The 17,119-nt window shown below is 46.5% G+C and overlaps 1 protein-coding gene and 1 long non-coding RNA gene across 4 annotated transcripts in view; one reads left to right on the top strand and one right to left on the bottom strand.

Annotated features, from left to right (window-relative positions):
* Window positions 1-17,119, top strand: part of LOC118377891 (arginine-glutamic acid dipeptide repeats protein-like) — a 670,308-nt gene that overhangs the window by 17,881 nt on the left and 635,308 nt on the right. The gene's annotated exons all lie outside the window — the stretch shown is intronic.
* On the bottom strand, window positions 13,557-14,378 carry LOC127913140 (uncharacterized). The gene is made up of 3 exons (XR_008084861.1): window positions 14,175-14,378; window positions 13,965-14,139; window positions 13,557-13,701 (listed from the first exon to the last, which is right to left on the bottom strand). It is a non-coding gene; the product is annotated as an uncharacterized LOC127913140 (long non-coding RNA).

Raw genomic sequence — 17,119 nt, 5'->3', positions numbered from 1 at the left:
TCCTCCACACGGCTCTGTCCCTTCCTCCTCCTCCACACGGCTCTGTCCCTTCCTCCTCCTCCACACGGCTCTGTCCCTTCCTCCTCCTCCACACGGCTCTGTCCCTTCCTCCTCCTCCACACGGCTCTGTCCCTTCCTCCTCCTCCACACGGCTCTCTCCCTTCCTCCTCCTCCACACGGCTCTGTCCCTTCCTCCTCCTCCTCCACACGGCTCTGTCCCTTCCTCCTCCTCCTCCACACGGCTCTGTCCCTTCCTCCTCCTCCACAACACTGCTCTGTCCCTTCCTCCTCCTCCTCCACAACACTGCTCTGTCCCTTCCTCCTCCTCCTCCCCACGGCTCTGTCCCTTACTCCTCCTCCCCCCGGCTCTGTCCCTTCCTCCTCCCCACGGCTCTGTCCCTTCCTCCTCCTCCCCCCGGCTCTGTCCCTTCCTCCTCCTCCCCCGGCTCTGTCCCTTCCTCCTCCTCCCCACGGCTCTGTCCCTTCCTCCTCCTCCCCACGGCTCTGTCCCTTCCTCCTCCTCCCCACGGCTCTGTCCCTTCCTCCTCCTCCCCACGGCTCTGTCCCTTCCTCCTCCTCCCCACGGCTCTGTCCCTTCCTCCTCCTCCCCACGGCTCTGTCCCTTCCTCCTCCTCCACACGGCTCTGTCCCTTCCTCCTCCTCCACACGGCTCTGTCCCTTCCTCCTCCTCCACACGGCTCTGTCCCTTCCTCCTCCTCCTCCCCACTTCTCTGTCCCTTCCTCCTCCCCACGGCTCTGTCCCTTCCTCCTCCTCCCCACGGCTCTGTCCCTTCCTCCTCCTCCCCCCGGCTCTGTCCCTTCCTCCTCCTCCACACGTCTCTGTCCCTTCCTCCTCCTCCCCACTGTAGAGTGAGAGAGAAGCGTTGTTTTAGCCTGGTGGATGTGTCTCGGAATGGGAGTCCTGTGCTGCACACTGAAGCCAATCGGTGAGCAGGTAGAAGATGGCCTCTGCTCTGTGATGGTTATCTATTACTGATGTAAAGTGTTTCATCCTGCGTGTGTGTGTGTGTGTGTGTGTGTGTGTGTGTGTGTGTGTGTGTGTGTGTGTGTGTGTGTGTGTGTGTGTGTGTGTGTGTGTGTGTGTGTGTGTGTGTGTGTGTGTGCGTGCGTGTGCACGTACAGAAACAGACAGAGATTGTTGTGTTTTTGTGGTGGTTCTATTTTCAGTGTCCATAAATGACCCGTCTATGACTGAAACCTTTGAGACACTTGTGTGTTTGACCGGACTGACTCCTGACCTGGCTGTCTATTTAGGCTACCTGTAAACCTGTTGTTTATGTCCTCTACTGCAACCAACCAGCTGATCTGTCTGTCCTCTACTGCAACCAACCAGCTGATCTGTCTGTCCTCTACTGTAACCAACCAGCTGATCTGTCTGTCCTCTACTGCAACCAACCAGCTGATCTGTCTGTCCTCTACTGCAACCTTCCAGCTGATCTGTCTGTCCTCTACTGCAACCAACCAGCTGATCTGTCTGTCCTCTACTGCAACCAACCAGCTGATCTGTCTGTCCTCTACTGCAACCAACCAGCTGATCTGTCTGTCCTCTACTGCAACCAACCAGCTGATCTGTCTGTCCTCTACTGCAACCAACCAGCTGATCTGTCTGTCCTCTACTGCAACCAACCAGCTGATCTGTCTGTCCTCTACTGCAACCAACCAGCTGATCTGTCTGTCCTCTACTGCAACCAACCAGCTGATCTGTCTGTCCTCTACTGCAACCAACCAGCTGATCTGTCTGTCCTCTACTGCAACCAACCAGCTGATCTGTCTGTCCTCTACTGCAACCAACCAGCTGATCTGTCTGTCCTCTACTGCAACCAACCAGCTGATCTGTCTGTCCTCTACTGCAACCAACCAGCTGATCTGTCTGTCCTCTACTGCAACCAACCAGCTGATCTGTCTGTCCTCTACTGCAACCAACCAGCTGATCTGTCTGTCCTCTACTGCAACCAACCAGCTGATCTGTCTGTCCTCTCTCTACTGCAACCAACCAGCTGATCTGTCTTGAGTGGAGACCGAGGCACTCAAGCAAACCAGAAAGAGAACCAACTCACGAACTGCTGGCTGAAACTGGAGTTACCAAGCCTTCTGCTTTGCAAATATTATTTTCTATAAAATTATGAACAAAATAGGCCCTAAAATGGAGCCTTGTGGAACCCCTTTTTTGATGTCCAGGAAAAGACTATATTTATAACCGTCCATGTTGGAAAATAGGCTAGTTGCTGAACCAATTATAGGATCCCCCCCCCCTTCAACAATGCATTGTCTTCCGACAGATGGCGTCATTTTCACCCTGATGTGTTGCCATCAGTGCAGAGACGTACAAAATGCTGTTGGGAATGGAATGAGGGGCGGATCCGTCTCATTTATAGATGGTCCCACTTCAACCACCAGGAAGCTCTCAGGCCTCTCTCCACTGGGGACAAGTGGAGGCTACTAATGGCTTGATGAATCATTCTGATTGGAGGCATACAGGGGCTATATTTAAGTGAGGAAATTGAATGTAATCGCTATGTAGTATTAGACTGTAAAATAAGTCTACTCTGTATGTAATATAAAGGCCAATACGGATATTCTTACGTATAATACTGTGAAATCACCCTTCAAGGCAGATGTGTGTGGATTTACAACATTGACTAGTAATCCATCAGGCCCACTGGCTGTGCTGTGTATTCTCATCGTGGTTCTCACCGTGTCAGCTGTCAGAGCACAAACTAAGTAATTACCCTGGTGTGTGTGTGTGTGTGTGTGTGTGTGTGTGTGTGTGTGTGTGTGTGTGTGTGTGTGTGTGTGTGTGTGTGTGTGTGCGTGTGCTTCCTCCTCTCAGCAAACAGAACTTGCAGTAGTACTGGAGTAGCAAGGTGAAGTGCCGTCTCTCTGTTTATTCCCCTCACAGCAGCTCACTGAGCTGGCCTTGTCTCCTAGCAACACAACGCTGTAATGGAAGACAGTTCATTCCTCTTAACGCCATCCCCGAACCGGACGCGTGCGTGAGTCCACGTGTGGGGGGCTAATTGATTTTGTCCCCCCACACCAAACGACACGCAGGTTGAAATATCAAAACAAACTCTAAAACCAATGATATTCAAATTGGGAACAGGTCGAAAAGCATTAAATATTTATGTCAATTTAGCTGGCTGGCTGTTTCCCACTAGATTGTCCTGGGATTTAAACGTTGAGTTGTTATTTACATGTGTTATGGATCCCCATTAGCTGCTGCTTTACAATACAATACAGTTATACAATATTAAACACAATACAATACAGTTATACAATATTAAACACAATACATTACAATACAGTTATACAATATTAAACACAATACAATACAGTTATACAATATTAAACACATTACAATACAGTTATACAATATTAAACACAATACAATACAGTTATACAATATTAAACACAATACATTACAATACAGTTATACAATATTAAAAACATTACAATACAGTTATACAATATTAAACACAATACAATACAGTTATACAATATTAAACACAATACAATACAGTTATACAATATTAAACACAATACAATACAGTTATACAATATTAAACACAATACAATACAGTTATACAATATTAAACACAATACAATACAGTTATACAATATTAAACACAATACAATACAGTTATACAATATTAAAAACATTACAATACAGTTATACAATATTAAACACAATACAATACAGTTATACAATATTAAACACAATACAATACAATACAGTTATACAATATTAAAAACATTACAATACAGTTATACAATATTAAACACAATACAATACAGTACAGTTATACAATATTAAACACAATACAATACAGTACAGTTATACAATATTAAACACAATACATTACAATACAGTTATACAATATTAAACGCATTACAATACAATACAGTTATACAATATTAAACACAATACATTACAATACAGTTATACAATATTAAACACAATACAATACAGTTATACAATATTAAACACATTACAATACAGTTATACAATATTAAACACAATACAATACAGTTATACAATATTAAACACAATACATTACAATACAGTTATACAATATTAAACACATTACAATACAGTTATACAATATTAAACACAATACAATACAGTTATACAATATTAAACACAATACAATACAGTTATACAATATTAAACACAATACAATACAGTTATACAATATTAAACACAATACAATACAGTTATACAATATTAAACACAATACAATACAGTTATACAATATTAAAAACATTACAATACAGTTATACAATATTAAACACAATACATTACAATACAGTTATACAATATTAAAAACATTACATTACAATACAGTTATACAATATTAAACACAATGCAATACAGTTATACAATATTAAACACAATGCAATACAGTTATACAATATTAAACACATTACAATACAGTTATACAATATTAAACACAATACAATACAGTTATACAATATTAAACACAATACATAACAATACAATACTGTTATTCCAGTATTAAAAACATTACAATATAATAGTTATACAATATTAAAAACATTACAATACAGTTATACAATATTAAAAACATTACAATACAGTTATACAATATTAAAAACATTACAATACATTTACAGATTTCACAACGCACTGGTGCCCTCAGGCCCCTAGTCCACCACTACCACATATCTACAGTCCAAAGTCTGTGTGTCTATAGTGCGTATGTTATTGTTTGTGTGTGTGTATTGCATGTGTCTGTGACTATGTTTGTGTTGCTTCACAGTCCCCGTTGTTCCATAAGGTGTATTTTTACCTGTTTTTTTAAATCTAATTTTACTGTTTGCATTAGTTCCTTGATGTGGAATCGAGTTCCATGTAGTCATGGCTCTATGTAATACTCTGTGCCTCCCATAGTCTGTTCTGGACTTGGGGACTGTGAAGAGACCTCTGGTGGCATGTCTTGTGGGGTATGCATGGGTGTCTGAGCTGTGTGCCAGTAGTTTAGACAGACTGCTCGGTGCATTCAACATGTCAATACCTCTAACAAATACCAGTAGTGATGAAGTCAATCTCTCCTTCACTTTCAGACAGGAGAGATTAACATGCATATTATTAATGTTTGCTCTCTGTGTACATCCAAGGGCCAGCCGTGCTGCCCTGTTCTGAGGGCCAGCCGTGCTGCCCTGTTCTGAGGGCCAGCCGTGCTGCCCTGTTCTGAGGGCCAGCCGTGCTGCCCTGTTCTGAGGGCCAGCCGTGCTGCCCTGTTCTGAGGGCCAGCCGTGCTGCCCTGTTCTGAGACATTTGCAAAAAGTCATTTTGTGTGGCACCTGACCACACGACTAAACAGTAGTCGAGGTGTGTCAAAACTAGGGCCTGTAGGACTTGCCTTGTTGATAGTGCTGTTAGGAAGGCAGAGCATCACTTTATTATAGACAGACTTCTCCCCATCTTAGCTTCTACTGCATATAGTGTTGAGTCGTCTGCATACATAGACACTCTGGCTTTACTCAGTCAGTGGCATGTCGAAAAGCAAGGGGCCTAAACAGCTACCCTGGGGAATTCCTGATTCTAACTGGATTATTTTTGATAGGCTTCCATTAAAGACCACCCTCTCTGTTCTGTTAGATAAGTAACTGTTTATCAACATTATAGCAGGGGGTGTAAAGCCATAACAAAGTTTTTCGTGAATTGCACAAGGTCATTGGTACCGAATCAGTGTGGAGGATATATACAGGGGGCACCGGTGCTGAGTCAGGGTGGAGGATATATACAGGGGGCACCGGTACTGAGTCAGGGTGGAGGCTATATACAGGGGGCACCGGTACAGAGTCGGTGTGGAGGATATATACAGGGGGCACCGGTACTGAGTCAGTGTGGAGGCTATATACAAGGGGCACCGGTAAAGAGTCAGGGTGGAGGTTGTATACAGGGGGTACCAGTACTGAGTCGGGGTGGAGGATATATACAGGGGGCACCGGTACTGAGTCAGTGTGGAGGCTATATACAAGGGGCACCGGTACTGAGTCAGTGTGGAGGCTATATACAAGGGGCACCGGTACTGAGTCAGTGTGGAGGTTATATACAGGGGGCACCGGTACAGAGTCAGTGTGGAGGTTATATACAGAGGGCACCAGTACTGAGTCAGTGTGGAGGCTATATACAGGGTATTACAGTACAGAGTCAATGTGGAGGTTATATACAGGGGGCACTGGTACTGAGTCAGGGTGCAGGGGTACAGGCTAGTTGAGGTAATCTGTACATGTCGGTGGGGGTGTAGTGACTATGCATAGATAACAAACCGCCTGTAGCACCAGGTGGGATATAGGACTCCCGATTGTTCCTTTGTACGATACTATGAAACGAATCGTACTCTCATTTGACTGTTCATTTTATGCCCTGGTTGTCTTTGTCTAGCTGTCTGGTGCTGGGTTACATTTCAAAAGCTTGTCCATCTTGTAGTTTCTGCTGTCTCAGAGATTAACACGATGAAAGAGTTTGTGTGTGTGTGCGTTTGACCTTCCCCTGTGAGGAGAGACTGAGGGAGGATGAGAGACTGTCAGCAGGGAGGGAGAGAGGACAGGACGGACGGACGGGGGGGGGGTCTTTGTGAAGTAGGAAACGACAGGCATTTTAATTGTGTGTGACACATGAAATGAGAAATAATAATGTGTGAACAGTCAGAGGGGCCCAAGAGACCAGATGAGATGAGAAACTCCCTGCTCTATATTATATATTATTATATTATTATATTATTATTATTATATTAGAAACTCCCTGCTCGTCATTTTAAACAGTAGCAGGGGCCCAAGAGACCAGATGAGGTGAGAAACTCCCTGCTCGTCATTTTAAACAGTAGCAGGGGCCCAAGAGACCAGATGAGAAACTCCCTGCTCGTCATTTTAAACAGTAGCAGGGGCCCAAGAGACCAGATGAGATGAGAAACTCCCTGCTCGTCATTTTAAACAGTAGCAGGGGCCCAAGAGACCAGATGAGATGAGAAACTCCCTGCTCGTCATTTTAAACAGTAGCAGGGGGCCCAAGAGACCAGATGAGGTGAGAAACTCCCTGCTCGTCATTTTAAACAGTAGCAGGGGCCCAAGAGACCAGATGGGATGAGAAACTCCCTCCTCGTCATTTTAAACAGTAGCAGGGGCCCAAGATACCAGATGAGAAACTCCCTGCTCGTCATTTTAAACAGTAGCAGGGGCCCAAGAGACCAGATGAGAAACTCCCTGCTCGTCATTTTAAACAGTAGCAGGGGCCCAAGAGACCAGATGAGATGAGAAACTCCTGCTCGTCATTTTAAACAGTAGCAGGGGGCCCAAGAGACCAGATGAGATGAGAAACTCCCTGCTCGTCATTTTAAACAGTAGCAGGGGCCCAAGATACCAGATGAGAAACTCCCTGCTCATCATTTTAAACCGTAGCAGGGGCCCAAGAGACCAGATGAGATGAGAAACTCCCTGCTCGTCATTTTAAACAGTAGCAGGGGGCCCAAGAGACCAGATGAGGTGAGAAACTCCCTGCTCGTCATTTTAAACAGTAGCAGGGGCCCAAGAGACCAGATGGGATGAGAAACTCCCTCCTCGTCATTTTAAACAGTAGCAGGGGCCCAAGAGACCAGATGAGAAACTCCCTGCTCGTCATTTTAAACAGTAGCAGGGGCCCAAGAGACCAGATGAGTTGAGAAACTCCCTGCTCGTCATTTTAAACAGTAGCAGGGGGCCCAAGAGACCAGATGAGATGAGAAACTCCCTGCTCGTCATTTTAAACAGTAGCAGGGGGCCCAAGAGACCAGATGAGATGAGAAACTCCCTGCTCGTCATTTTAAACAGTAGCAGGGGACCCAAGAGACCAGATGAGGTGAGAAACTCCCTGCTCGTCATTTTAAACAGTAGCAGGGGGCCCAAGAGACCAGATGAGATGAGAAACTCCCTGCTCGTCATTTTAAACAGTAGCAGGGGCCCAAGAGACCAGATGAGATGAGAAACTCCCTGCTCGTCATTTTAAACAGTAGCAGGGGGCCCAAGAGACCAGATGAGATGAGAAACTCCCTGCTCGTCATTTTAAACAGTAGCAGGGGGCCCAAGAGACCAGATGAGGTGAGAAACTCCCTGCTCGTCATTTTAAACAGTAGCAGGGGGCCCAAGAGACCAGATGAGGTGAGAAACTCCCTGCTCGTCATTTTAAACAGTAGCAGGGGCCCAAGAGACCAGATGAGATGAGAAACTCCCTGCTCGTCATTTTAAACAGTAGCAGTAAGATCCATTACTATCTGAGACATTTTATATGAAACCAGGACAAAAAGACGCCAGCTGTGCCACCAGAGACCCTGGGTTCGCGCCCAGGCTCTGTCGTAACTGGCCGCGACCGGGAGGTTCGTGGGGCGACGCACGATTGGCCTAGTGTCGTCCGGGTTAGGGAGGGCTTGGCCGGTAGGGAAATCCTTGTCTCATCGCGCACCAGCGACTCCTGTGGCGGGCCGGGCGCAGTGTGCGCTAACCAAGGTGGCCAGGTGCACGGTGTTTCCTCTGACACATTGGTGCGGCTGGCTTCCGGGTTGGATGCGCGCTGTGTTAAGAAGCTCGGAGGACGCATGACTTTCAACCTTCGTCTCTCCCGAGCCCATACGGGAGTTGTAGCGATGACACAAGATAGTAGCTTACTGAACAATTGGATACCATGAAATTGGGGAGAAAAAGGGGTACAATTAAAAAAAAAAAAGAAGAGAAATAAAAAGACTGATCTGACAAATTTGATATGAAACCAGGACAAAAAGACGGATGATTTTAATGAAATTTCAAATGGTCCTTTGCAGGGCCTGAAATGTAATTTTGTCAAATGTTTATGGACACACATGTGAGTTGTGGTATAAAGCTAATTATAAACTGTGGTTCCAGCCCTGAATGCTGATTGGCTGACAGCCGTGGTATATCAGACCATATACCACATGTATGACAAAACATGTATTTTTACTGCTCTAATTAAGTTGGTAACCAGTTTATAATAGCAATAAGGCACCTTGGGGGTTTGTGGTACTTGGCCAATATACCATGGCTAAGGGTTGTGTCCAGGCACTCCGCGTTGGGTCGTAATTAAGAACAGCCCTTAGCCGTGGTACATTGGCCATATGCCACACCCCCTTGAGCATTATTGCTTAAATAAATGCTGCAGTAGCTGTATTAATGCTGTTTTGTTTCTTAACTTTATATCCCAGCTTGTGCATCAACACAGCCTGGCTGGGGCGAGTGAGTGAAAGCTGAAAAGATTTGTTTTAAGAAGCATTGAGCACAGGCATAGAAGAATACTAACGTGAGTCTTTATCCTTGGGCTTCTTGGATATTTACATTTTTTTGGTTCTCAAGTTAGGTTTTTAGAATGTTTGAGTTTCCTTCCGCTGCTAGTGAAGAGAAACATCCCCGGCCTCAACTAGTCAGATTCGTTACCACAGTAACCTTAAAGGGGCAGCTGACATTTTGTCTCATCTGTGATATTTTGGTTAAAATACTCTGATATTGAGCAATATACCAAGTAATACATTCCTTGTTTTAGAAACATTACTAAGTATGATCATCAGATTTGTATTTTTTTATGTAATTAATACAAAAATATATATATTTTGGCTGGTAAAACATTTTTGAGTTGGCCGGTAGATTTAAAAAAAGATCTACCTGCCACAGTGGCTGGTAGACAAATCAATTAGTTTTAGGCCCTGGTCCTTTGGAGGAAGGAGTGTTGACAATAATTACACACTTGTATAAATAAAATACCACACAGGCATATCAAAGATTGAGTGAGCTCTCTGCTAGTGTCCATTTTATACAGAGACATTGGAACAGTAGGCAATGTAACCAATCACAGCTCTCCTTTTACTTGCATCATTGCACATCCTGCAAATCACCAGCACAGGGCGACCATTTTGAATCCATTTTTACATTCACTTTATTGGTAATGCTGACAAACTCTAATCACACTCTGGAGCTTTGATATGCCCGTACAGTAAATTATGTTAAACAATATATTGAAAAATGTGCCATGTAATAAATATTTATTTTCGATATTCGTGTTTTATATTGTTCAATATTCATGAAATAAAAATGTTTTGAAATGAAAATACTACTCATATGAGAGCAGACGCTAACCTCCAAATAACGCCAGTTGCTCCTACCAAGTCTTAATGGAGGCCTGGGTGAGGCCAAAATCTCATAAATATGCCAACTTTGATTCATTCATTCTCAATTACGCTTTTAGATACAAATGTCAACCAATACTTCCTCCAAAGGACCATTCTATGGATGAAATGTTGACAATCGCCCTAATGGTCTTTTTCTGCCTGGGTTTCATATGGAATCACTCATCGGTGTCTTTTTATATTATTTATTATATTTATATTACCCAGAAAGCACTCTGTGAGATATAATACCATTCCGACATCGCTCGATCTAATATTTACATATTTCTTAATTCCATCATTTTACTTTTAGATTAGTGTGTATTGTTAGATATTATTGCACTGTTGGAGCTAGGAACACAAGCATTTCGCTACACCGACGATAACATCTGCTAAATATGGGTATGGATTTGATTGGACAATAGGCCTACTATAGGTCTAGTACCGGTGGAGGAGTTGAGATATACCTAAAGGAGTAGCAGTCATATACATCACTATTGTGGATGTCTTTCTGGTCTTCTCACCCATATAAAGGAGTGATATGGTGATGCATACTATCAATACTATTAATGGCAGTATATGAAAATGTATGTTTTACTAACCGTCAAGGCAGAGCAGGCCAATTACTGGCAGAGAAATAGCTTGCCTCCCGAACATGACTTTAGTAGATACACTACATGACCAAAAGTATGTGGACACTCGGCTCTTCGAACATCTCATTCCAAAATCATGGGCATTAATATGGAGTTGGTCCCCCCTCCCTTTGCTGCTATAACAGCCTCCACTCTTCTGGGAAGGCTTTCCCCTAGATGAATGAACATTACTGCATGGACTTGCTTCCACTCAGCCACAATAACATTAGTGAGGTCAGGTACTGATGTTGGGTGAATAGGGCCAGCTTGCAGTCGGCGTTCCAATTTATCACAAACGTGTTCGATGTGGTTGAGGTCAGGGCTCTGTGCAGGCCGGTCTAGTTCTTCCACAACGATCTCGACAAAAAACGTTTCTGTATGGACCTCTCTTTGTGCACGGGGGCATGGTCATGCTGAAACAGGAAAGGGCCTTCCCCAAACTGTTGCCACACAGTTGGAAGCACAGAATCGTCTAGAATGTCATTGTATGCTGTAGTGTTAATATTTCCCTTCACTGGAACAAAGAGGCCAAGCCCGAACCATGAAAAACAGCCCCAGACAATTATTCCTCCTCCACCAAACTTTACAGTTGGCACTATGCATTTTGGGCAGGTAGCGTTCTCCTGGCATCCGCCAAACACCCAGATTCGTCCGTCGGACTACCAGATGGTAAAGCGTCACCCCAGAGAATGTGTTTCCACTGCTCCAGAGTCAGTTTGGAACTCGGTAGTGAGTACAACCGAGGACAGTCAGGTTTTATAAGCTGCCGGGTCCCGTTCTGTTAGCTTGTGTGGTCTACCACTTCCCGGCTGAGCCGTTGTTGCTCCTAGACATTTCCACTTCACAATAACAGCACTTATAGTTGACCAGGGCAGCTCTAGCAGGGCAGAAATTTGACGAACTGACTTGTTGGAAAGGTGGTATCCTATGACGGCGCCACGTTGAAAGTCACTGAGCTCTTCAGTAAGGCCATTCTACTGCCAATGTTTGCCTATGGAGATTGCATGGCTTTGTGCTCGATTTTTATACACCTGTCAGCAGCAGGTGTGGCTGAAATAGCCGAATCCACTAATTACAAATGTCCACATACTTTTGTGTATATATAGTGTCTCTCTCACCCATTTAAACCATTATTTAAATTTTATTTAACCTTTTTTATTTAACTAGGAAAGTCAGTTAAGAACAAATTAGCCTAACGAATCTAAGCAAACTATTGAGCCACAGCATAGCTGAGACGAGGCTAATAGGGATGAGGCTTGTGTCTTTCCATTCTTCTCCATATCGCGCTGAAGGACCTGCCAGTGGGCGTTAAGATGCCTGCAGTGAGATACTCTGTATCTGAAGCACTCGCTAACATTTCTTCAACCTGTGTTTCCCCTCTCTCTTCACCTCCCATCTACTCTCTGTCATCTGGAGATGTTAGTAGAATAGATCGAGGCTATTTGAGAGACTCCTCTAGGATTTGTGTGTGTGTGTGTGTGTGTGTGTGTGTGTGTGTGTGTGTGTGTGTGTGTGTGTGTGTGTGTGTGTGTGTGTGTGTGTGTGTGTGTGTGTGTGTGTGTGTTTCACCAGCTCTCTGCAGCGCCTCCTGATTTGACTTGGTAATGGCGCATTGATGGATCTGGAGGGAAATCCACCCAAGGAGTACCGACCACGTAACACACACACACACACACACACACACCCCAAGCAGGGAAAAAGTGCCCTGTTAAATCCGCTGTCATGTCGTTTCAATAGAGATGATTAAAAAAAAAAAGAGAGTGAAGAAAGGAGGGAGGTGAGAAAGAGGGAGAGAGCTTGTCATGTGTTGACGCCTGCAGCTCGCCGGCCTGCCTCGTCTGTTATTCAACCACAGGTGTGTGTGTGTCTCTCTGTCCTCTCTGAGTGAAATAGACTTTAGTGTAGGAGTTGGCGTCCAAAGCGCTGATTTATTTGTACACTAGCGAGAGTCACCGGTACATTTATCCTCTCCGACACCAGACTGTTTACATCTTTTAGAAGCTCTCATTTGTTCAACAGAGAGAGATAAATATTGGATTCAGTTTGAGAACATAATGGCTAGCCAAGAGCAGTAGAAAACAATTGAATTTTCAGAGTTTTTTTTATTTTCCTAGTGCCGTCAATAATTCATCACCATTTGTAATTCTACACGCACGCACACACACACACACACACACACACACACACACACACACACACACACACACACACACACACACACACACACACACACACACACACACACACACACACACACGTACGACCCTTAAAAATCAACACTGTTAAGATGAAACGGTATCCTAATCGTTCCACGTCACACATCCTTATGGTTTCTACTGCGTTCAGTAGAGAACCAGGTTATGATAACACAGGAAGTGGAAGCACCAAACACACCATCCCAGACTGAGACAGACAGCCAGGGCATCTTAGTTTCATCATCACTCTGGTACTGCTTCTTAGTGTGGTGCTCTGCTGCAGTTAATATTAATGTGCTTCAAACCAGCACATTCTGCTCCGGCAGCTCAGCCGCACACACACGCACATACGCACGCACGCACGCACATACACACGCACATACACACGCACATACGCACGCACGCACATACACACGCACACACACGCACATACGCACGCACACACACGCACATACGCACGCACGCACGCACGCACATACACACGCACGCTGTTACTCAGTAGGAAGAGAAATAAAGCCAGTGGTGGATAAAGACAGGATATGACCTGACTGTGACGTCTGAAACGAGACAGGATATGACCTGACTGTGACGTCTGAAACGAGACAGGATATGACCTGACTGTGACGTCTGAAACGAGACAGGATATGACCTGGCTGTGACGTCTGAAACGAGACAGGATATGACCTGACTAATGTGACGTCTGAAACGAGACAGGATATGACCTGACTAATGTGACGTCTGAAACGAGACAGGATATGACCTGGCTGTGACGTCTGAAACGAGACGGGATATGACCGGACTAATGTGACGTCTGAAACGAGACGGGATATGACCGGACTAATGTGACGTCTGAAACGAGACGGGATATGACCGGACTAATGTGACGTCTGAAACGAGACGGGATATGACCGGACTAATGTGACGTCTGAAACGAGACAGGATATGACCTGACTGTGACGTCTGAAACGAGACAGGATATGACCTGACTGTGACGTCTGAAACGAGACAGGATATGACCTGGCTGTGACGTCTGAAACGAGACAGGATATGACCTGACTGTGACGTCTGAAACGAGACAGGATATGACCTGACTGTGACGTCTGAAACGAGACAGGATATGACCTGGCTGTGACGTCTGAAACGAGACAGGATATGACCTGACTGTGACGTCTGAAACGAGACAGGATATGACCTGGCTGTGACGTCTGAAACGAGACAGGATATGACCTGGCTGTGACGTCTGAAACGAGACAGGATATGACCTGGCTGTGACGTCTGAAACGAGACAGGATATGACCTGGCTGTGACGTCTGAAACGAGACAGGATATGACCTGGCTGTGACGTCTGAAACGAGACAGGATATGACCTGGCTGGGGGCTGAGGTGGACCTGGGGACGCCTGAAACGAGACAGGGACCTGGCTGTGAGGGGGAGGGGCTGAGGTGAGGGGGACGCTGAGGTATGACCTGGGGGGCTGAGGTGAGGAGGGGAGGCTGAGGTGGGGAGCTGACCTGGTGACGGGGGGATATGAGGTGGGGAGCTGAGGTGGGGAGCTGAGGTGAGGGGGCTGAGGTGAGGGGGGCTGAGGTCTGAAACGGGGGACTGAGGTGAGGGGGAGGCTGAGGTGGGGAGCTGAGGTGAGGGGGGTTGAGGTGGGGAGCTGACCTGCTGTGAGGTGGGGAGACCTGAGGTGAGGGGGGCTGAGGTGAGGAGGGGGGCTGAGGTGGGAGCTGAGGTGAGGGGGGCTGAGGTGAGGAGGGGGGCTGAGGTGGGGAGCTGAGGAGGGGGGCTGAGGTGAGGAAACGGGGGCTGAGGTGGGGAGCTGAGGAGGGGGCTGAGGTGGGGAGCTGAGGTGAGGGGGGCTGAGGTGAGGGGGAGCTGGGGGGGCTGAGCTGGGGGGGCTGTGACTGAGACGTATGACCTGCTCAAACAGTGCAGTGACTCCTGGAGAACCCATTATACCTGGCTGAGATATCAAACCATGAGTAATTTACAACACACACACACACACACACACACACACACACACACACACACACACACACACACACACACACACACACACACACACGTCTTTCCCGGGCGCCCCTGTTGCCTCTTGCATCTTTAATGATGGATTATTACATTTCATATGTGGCTTTGTAGACATTTTAATATTTGATCCTTCCCACATTGAATCAAAAGCAGGAGAAGAAAGAAGCAGGGAATGTGTTTTGTCTCCTGACTGGAGAGAGGGCCTGTTTAGTCTCCTGACTGGAGAGAGGGCCTGTTTAGTCTCCTGACTGGAGAGAGGGCCTGTTTAGTCTCCTGACTGGAGAGAGGGCCTGTTTAGTCTCCTGACTGGAGAGAGGGCCTGTTTAGTCTCCTGACTGGAGAGGGGGCCTGTTTAGTCTCCTGACTGGAGAGAGGGCCTGTTTAGTCTCCTGACTGGAAACGAGAGGGCCTGTTTAGTCTCCTGACTGGAGAGAGGGCCTGTTTAGTCTCCTGACTGGAGAGGGGACCTGTTTAGTCTCCTGACTGGAGAGAGGGCCTGTTTAGTCTCCTGACTGGAGAGAGGGCCTGTTTAGTCTCCTGACTGGAGAGAGGGCCTGTTTAGTCTCCTGACTGGAGAGAGGGCCTGTTTAGTCTCCTGACTGGAGAGAGGGCCTGTTTAGTCTCCTGACTGGAGAGGGGGCCTGTTTAGTCTCCTGACTGGAGAGAGGGCCTGTTTAGTCTCCTGACTGGAGAGGGGGCCTGTTTAGTCTCCTGACTGGAGAGGGGGCCTGTTTAGTCTCCTGACTGGAGAGGGGGCCTGTTTAGTCTCCTGACTGGAGAGGGGCCTGTTTAGTCTCCTGACTGGAGAGAGGGCCTGTTTAGTCTCCTGACTGGAGAGAGGGCCTGTTTAGTCTCCTGACTGGAGAGGGGGCCTGTTTAGTCTCCCGACTGGAGAGGGGGCCTGTTTAGTCTCCCGACTGGAGAGGGGGCCTGTTTAGTCTCCCGACTGGAGAGGGGGCCTGTTTAGTCTCCCGACTGGAGAGGGGGCCTGTTTAGTCTCCCGACTGGAGAGGGGGAACCTGTTTAGTCTCCCGACTGGAGAGGGGGCCTGTTTAGTCTCCCGACTGGAGAGGGGGCCTGTTTTTAGTCTCCCGACTGGAGAGCGGGCCTGTTTAGTCTCCTGACTGGAGAGAGGGCCTGTTTAGTCTCCTGACTGGAGAGAGGGCCTGTTTAGTCTCCTGACTGGAGAGGGGGCCTGTTTAGTCTCCTGACTGGAGAGGGGGCCTGTTTAGTCTCCTGACTGGAGAGGGGGCCTGTTTAGTCTCCTGACTGGAGAGGGGGCCTGTTTAGTCTCCTGACTGGAGAGGGGGCCTGTTTAGTCTCCTGACTGGAGAGGGGGCCTGTTTAGTCTCCTGACTGGAGAGGGGGCCTGTTTAGTCTCCTGACTGGAGAGGGGGCCTGTTTAGTCTCCCGACTGGAGAGGGGGCCTGTTTAGTCTCCCGACTGGAGAGAGGGCCTGTTTAGTCTCCCGACTGGAGAGAGGGCCTGTTTAGTCTCCCGACTGGAGAGAGGGCCTGTTTAGTCTCCCGACTGGAGAGAGGGCCTGTTTAGTCTCCCGACTGGAGAGAGGGCCTGTTTAGTCTCCCGACTGGAGAGAGGGCCTGTTTAGTCTCCCGACTGGAGAGAGGGCCTGTTTAGTCTCCCGACTGGAGAGAGGGCCTGTTTAGTCTCCCGACTGGAGAGAGGGCCTGTTTAGTCTCCCGACTGGAGAGAGGGCCTGTTTAGTCTCCTGACTGGAGAGGGGGCCTCATGTCTCCTCTTATAATATATTATTTAGTAGCCTGGACTTCTAATAGCAGTATGTAGCTTAGTCCCTCATGTCTCCTCTTATAATATATTATTTAGTAGCCTGGACTTCTAATAGCAGTATGTAGCTTAGTCCCTCATGTCTCCTCTTATAATATATTATTTAGTAGCCTGGAGTTCTGATAGCAGTATGTAGCTTAGTCCTCATGTCTCCTCTTATAATATATTATTTAGTAGCCTGGACTTCTAATAGCAGTATGTAGCTTAGTCCCTCATGTCTCCTCTTATAATATATTATTTAGTAGCCTGGAGTTCTGATAGC

The sequence above is a fragment of the Oncorhynchus keta genome, chromosome 28 (assembly GCF_023373465.1).
Source record: "Oncorhynchus keta strain PuntledgeMale-10-30-2019 chromosome 28, Oket_V2, whole genome shotgun sequence".
In the NCBI taxonomy this organism is placed as follows: Eukaryota; Metazoa; Chordata; class Actinopteri; order Salmoniformes; family Salmonidae; genus Oncorhynchus; species Oncorhynchus keta.
Note: the sequence above shows the minus strand (reverse complement) of the source record. Positions and strands in the feature narration are given on the sequence as shown.